Genomic DNA, 6,052 nt, shown 5'->3' with positions numbered 1-6,052 from the left:
TCGTTCTATGGAAACAGACGAGCGTAAAACTTTTATTTTAGTAAATAATTATAATTCGCTATGTTGCACCCCCATCTCATTACTTAATTCATTAAGGCAGAATACCCCAATGTTTGTAGATCGAAGAAAACTATGTTACATCGTCAAAACTGAGGGTCGCTGTGAAACTTTTTTGTTGGTTTAATTCATTTGGCGATTATCTTAGGATTACGTGTTATCAACTTATCATTCATTTCACTCATGCAAAAGATATGTCTACATCTACACGTCAAGAATTTAACCTAACTGCAGTTTAGTGGATGACAGTAAGGTTCCTACGATTCATATGAAGGAACTCTAAATCATTCTTTTTAAAAATCCTTGCAAGAAACTAATTGTCGATTAACAAGCGAAGAAATGGCAGATACTTGATTTCTCGAGACACAAGCAAGAGAGAGAGAGAGGCAGGGAGGGGTGGCATGTAAGCAAGCATGCAGAAGAGGTGGCAGAAATATAAGCAAGCGAGTGGACAAGCAGGTAGACAACTCAACCACCACACAGGCTGGCAGGCAGACATACAGACAGGCAGACAGAGAGACATATCTAGCAAGGCTATAAGTTACATGAATCTGAGTGCGAGAGACTTTAAGAGTTGACATCGTCCCTCCATTACTAGGAAGATAGTAAAGGAGACAAACTGTATGTTGGTAAATATTAGAACAGCGTTCATTTATCCGGATAAGGGAATAAACAGCAAGCTACTTTACATTCTACTTTAGGCCAAAAGGAGAAACACTTCTCAAGTTTGGTCAACGTGCATAAGAATCACAAAAGAACTATCAGCGGAGTTCCAAAGGGGGGACAACACAGACGTTATCGGAATTACGAAAGCCGAATTTTTACAAAAATGATAAATGCCTAAAATTTACCCGCCATGGAAGAGAGAAGAGTGAGGGGTGACCTGTTCACAACCATTAAGTTTTTGAATAAGCATGTTGATGAAGACAGTGAATGGTCCTAGAAAGATGGAAGGAGAGGACAACCATAGGCAATAAGATGACATTTATGATGAAACTCGTAAGAGAGAGTGTAAAGAAGTATTCTTATTTTAGAATGAGTGGTAGACGAATGGAATAAAGTGAGTGCGGAAAGTATACAGAAGTTCAATAAGTTGTATGATAGTGAAGACTGTAGAGATGGGGTCCCACGGGTGTGAAACTCCCTCACTGCACATTACAAATAGGAGCTAAAAAGTTTTACGCTATGTGCATAATTACTTTTTTATATGTTGGAGGCTCCAGTCACGGACAAAAGTCCACATCAAGGCCGGGCCTTAAATGATATATAGAGAGGTTACTGAAAATGGAAAAAGAAGAGACAAGGGAAATTGATTACAAATATTGTGATTACGCATTTGGTCAAACACAAGACTTTCAACATTGTACTCCCGTACGAGGCTTGTAAAGCCGCTAGATCTTCGGGCACGAAATAATGGGAAACTTCCGATGAACAGACGATTCTTTTCGTGGAAAGAATTAAAGGACTCGTATCTTAGGCGCTATCTTACAGTTTCATCACAGTTTATTCTATTCGTCCACTGCTTTGATCATTATGAAGACAGATTCTTTATATCTTGTCTTTTCTAAGATTTTTTCTTTACTTGGTTTCTTGCCATAGCCTCTGGTTGCCCTATCTTTACATTTCTCAAGGACCATCAAACTGGTTTAGAAACTTGAAGGGAGTGTTGAGGAATTATTCCTTACCCTCATTTTAGCGTGGTGGGTAAATTCCTGCACCTCTAACCTCTCATTAAAACCCGGCCCTATGAGTTTGGGTAGCATCTTTCCTATTCTCCTCTGGACCTTCTCAATCAAATCTTTCCGTTTTCCTTAGCTGCGGTGACCATGCTTAAGAAACATTATAGTCTACTGAATATATCCTGCTTCAAGGCAGTTTGTCTCCAAAGTCCATCTCAGGTGGAGCGTTTGCGATGGGATTGGTAATATGTCACGTCCAAATCTGTCTCACGTACAGATTCCTGCAACATATCTCCTTATTACTCGAAATGACTTTTCAACCAAAGTACGTGTCCAAATTTCGAGTTTGTGGAGATCTTTTTGTAAGTTTATACAGGCTCTATCTCTACCTCACTCATGACGTTGAGATCCCGATTACTTACAAACATATTGTTAGGTGTCCAGTCCTTTTGGGAAGTCATTTATATAGACCAAGAAGAGCAATGATTCCAGAAAAGAGCACTTTGGCACTCCAGCGTTGACCTAATATACAACATTTCTTATAGTTGCTAGGCAATGAAGGTTTAGATGAAGGATCACCCAAGTGTAGAACTCTCTTTCCATGCTGTAAATCATGTGATTACATATGGATAATTGTGCACACCGGTGGCATATGAGGGATTTTCGGGCCATAGGTCCAAAATATTATCGCCTCCCTGGAAAAGACTACGGTCGTTTTCGAACCACACTCCCTGGGATAAATTCAACAAAAGTCGAATCCTCTCATTTTCAGAAACCCTTAAACTATCGATGCCTGAAATGATTTGAATTTTCTTATTTTCATGGTCCTCTTAGGTTTTCAGACCCTGTAATGACACAAGGAAAATAGAATTTTCTTGTTTTCCTCCCCAATATATATATATATATATATATATATATATATATATATATATATATATATATATATATATATATATATATATCGGGCCCTGGGTCCTAACGACCCCCCAAAAGAAGCTTAATGAGCAGAAAATTTGATAAGATTTGGTCGTAAGAGAAGACAGCGGAGAGGGACTGTTTGGCAAATCGTACCGGGACAATGAAGGGACCGAAGGTATGCAGACTGATAATAATTAATCAGAAACAGGAACAAATGAAATGTTAATAGGACAACTAGATAGAGGGAATTTAAAAACGGATAAAAAGAATATGTTAGCGAGTTTGAAGTGACTTAGGGAAGTAGGGAGAATAAAGAGCAGACATAGAGAAGAGAATATATGCACATCACGAGAATTAGACATTTACGAAGAGAAGTCAAGGGAGACTAGCTGGAATAGCTCAGAAAAAAAAGCAAATCGAGAAGTTACGGGGTCCGAGACGGGTTCCAAGAGACTGAGGTCAAGCAGAATTGCCGGAAATGAGGAACAGACGAGGAGAATCTGCTAAGGAAGATCGGAAACCCAGAGAAGGTGCTGAGGCAGGGACAGAGACCAAGAGAATCTGCAGAGGAAAAGATCAGAAAGCGAGGGAAAGTGGCGAGACAGGAACGGAGAGGCCAAGGGTAACTGCTGAGAATGGTAGACAGAGGCTAAGGGAACCTCGTGAGGGTAACTCAACAGAAGGATCGGTTGCCAAGGAAGTATAAGTGAGTGAATGTTGTACCTATTTTCTAAGAAGGGGGATGGAGAAATGCGCTAATCGAAAGGCCAGTAAAGCAAGGTCTGTAAACCACCAGGAAATATAAATCAACATGCAAACAGATGAGAATTTGCGACAAAGAAATTACATAAGTAAGGCACAGATCATACGCTACAACAACCCCGACTCGTACAAGAGAGTAAGCGCTGGTGTAGAAAAAAAAATGAAATACAAAAAGACATGGGAAGAAGGATCCTTACGTGGATGAAACAAAGTGAGTGGAAGGAAGGACAGTATCATTATAGAATATGAGTTTACCATGTTCCGTGAACGCATTCACCATATGATCCGAGTCCTGGCAACTCATTGACGAAGTTCAGGGATAGAAGTGACCCTAAAAGCGGATCTATGTCGGTAATTTGCCAAAGGGAGGCAGATAATACCTAAATAACGTTAAACTTAGAAATGAGGGGCATTCTGGCAGACTCGAGCATTGGTTAAGATACTTGATTAATGACATTCAGCTCAAGCCACTGCAGACGTACATGACTATCAGGCCATAATTTTCATCTCGCAGATAGCAAAGTACTGGAGTTTCTCTCTGAAAGAGGATGTAATGATTGACGAAACACATTCTGGCATCTGAAGACAACACAGCGAGAAGTGATAAGGTAGACAATACGCCGCTCAGAAAAATATTTAGAGTTTATATCAGACTCAAACTACATTTTTTTCTGCATAAAGAGAAAGAAAAAAGATTCTAAGTTTCAAACTCCTCAATGGAATGGCAAAGACAACGGTGAACACAATAAAATGAACAAGATAAGAGTCAGAAAAGGTTAAAGAAATGTTTTGAAGTAATACTGTAAGGAAAGAGGGCAACAAATGAGAGAAAACAACATATCGTAATCGTTGCGGACCAAGAGTCTCACGAGATTCAGGTTCGAGCCTAGACAGGGCAACAGGCCCAACATCCACCCTAGATGCTCATCTCCTCCGTTGAGACTAATCAGTAAATGTATTTCTAGTATAAATTGGGGTGCTATACAAGGTTAGAACACTATATACATGCAGGCCCTGGTGCTGGGGTCAGGTTATTTAGGAAGTGGTCAGCACACAGTCTGGCTACAAAATAGTCACGCTAACCAAGAGAAACGATAAATGAATTCTACTATCTCATCACGAAGCGTTACACTTTTGCTATTTTCACATTTGTTATGGATAACAATGATCATATATGATGATGGTGAATAAGTTAGGTTTACCACCTGACATTCAAACGTACCCGGGATGTGGATTGCTATAAGGAAACTGATGTGCTCCCACAGTTTACAAAAACGAAGACTAACTTGCATGCACAAGCAGTAAAGAACGGGGCCCTTCGATAAGACAAGGAAGGATCCTATGCCAATCCAATCATCCCAGGCGAATCTCTCAACCTAAAGTCATCAGCCGTGGACGAAGGCGACATCGGGAGTGGCTACTTATACACTGTTGAGAAGCAGTTGCTGCTGCTGCCGTGGTGCTGGTTAAAAATAATCCGTGGAATGTGATATGTTCCGTTGTTACGAGCTATTTACAGTAGGCGATGTGACTGCTCGGCTCTTGTTGTTGTATTCGGCGGGCATATGCCTAGCTTACACTCGGCCCTTTGTCCTCTTACGGTTGCTCTATCTTTCTCTCTCTGTGGCTTGAAGTTAGTTACATCTTTCGTCTCAGACGTAAACTAGTTAAGAAAACACAATGATTTAAAGATAGATGCCAACTTTGTCGATATTTCTGCCCCTCCAAGGCTGGAGATGAAGTAAGTACGTATGCAGATGAACATCCTTCCTACAGTCGGGCATGTGTGTGTCTGTGTATGTGTGCGAGACCACGTACACCTACAGACAACCTTGCCTCGGTCTGCCTTGTGTCTTTCCCATCTTTTTGTGTATTTATTAGTTTCCTAAGTCGGCATTGTGTGCAGCGTATTCAAAGATCTCTTTGTGTGCGGTATATACATATATATGCATGTGTGTGTGTGTGTGTGTGTGTGTGTGTGTGTGTGTGGCAAACGATATCCCTCAGGGCTCAGTCTTAGGGCCGGTGTTAATCTTGATATAGTTATAAAGAACTTGTTAGATGCATTTGCATCATACCTGAATTTGTTTGAAGATGATACGAAGGTCAAACCTGCTTTATTACTGGGTAGAAACTGCAGGATTTTAAAAGAATAAACTCGATTTGTTTTACGGTTGATAAGGTACTTTTGCCTCCCACCCCCGAGAAAAGAAAACAACACATTAAGATAATATTTACGGTGTCATATGTTAGCTGATGTCAAACTCTCATAAACATTGTGTGCAGCATATTCAAAGATATCTTTGTGTGCGGTATATATATGCATGTGTGTGTGTGTGTGTGTGTGTGTGTGTGTGTGTGTGGCAAAGATAGTCAGGAAAAAAATGTTTATGGCAACTGAATTAGGAAAATGGATAACCTTATTCGTCACTTCACTTGCAGCATTACGCAGATCCGGTAGAGCTAACGAGAGGAGGAAAGAAATAACGAAGGTGAGTTTGTATATATTGAAATTAAGGTGAGTTATGTTTATAACCTTAAAAGTTTCTGAAACGATAAGGCAATGCTGATGTTGTGGAGATCTTTCGACGCAAGCAAAATTAAGTGGCTAACTCGAGGAAATTACACAACACTAT

The sequence above is a fragment of the Panulirus ornatus genome, chromosome 36 (assembly GCF_036320965.1).
Source record: "Panulirus ornatus isolate Po-2019 chromosome 36, ASM3632096v1, whole genome shotgun sequence".
NCBI classification, from domain to species: domain Eukaryota; kingdom Metazoa; phylum Arthropoda; class Malacostraca; order Decapoda; family Palinuridae; genus Panulirus; species Panulirus ornatus.
This window is presented reverse-complemented; position numbering follows the sequence as displayed.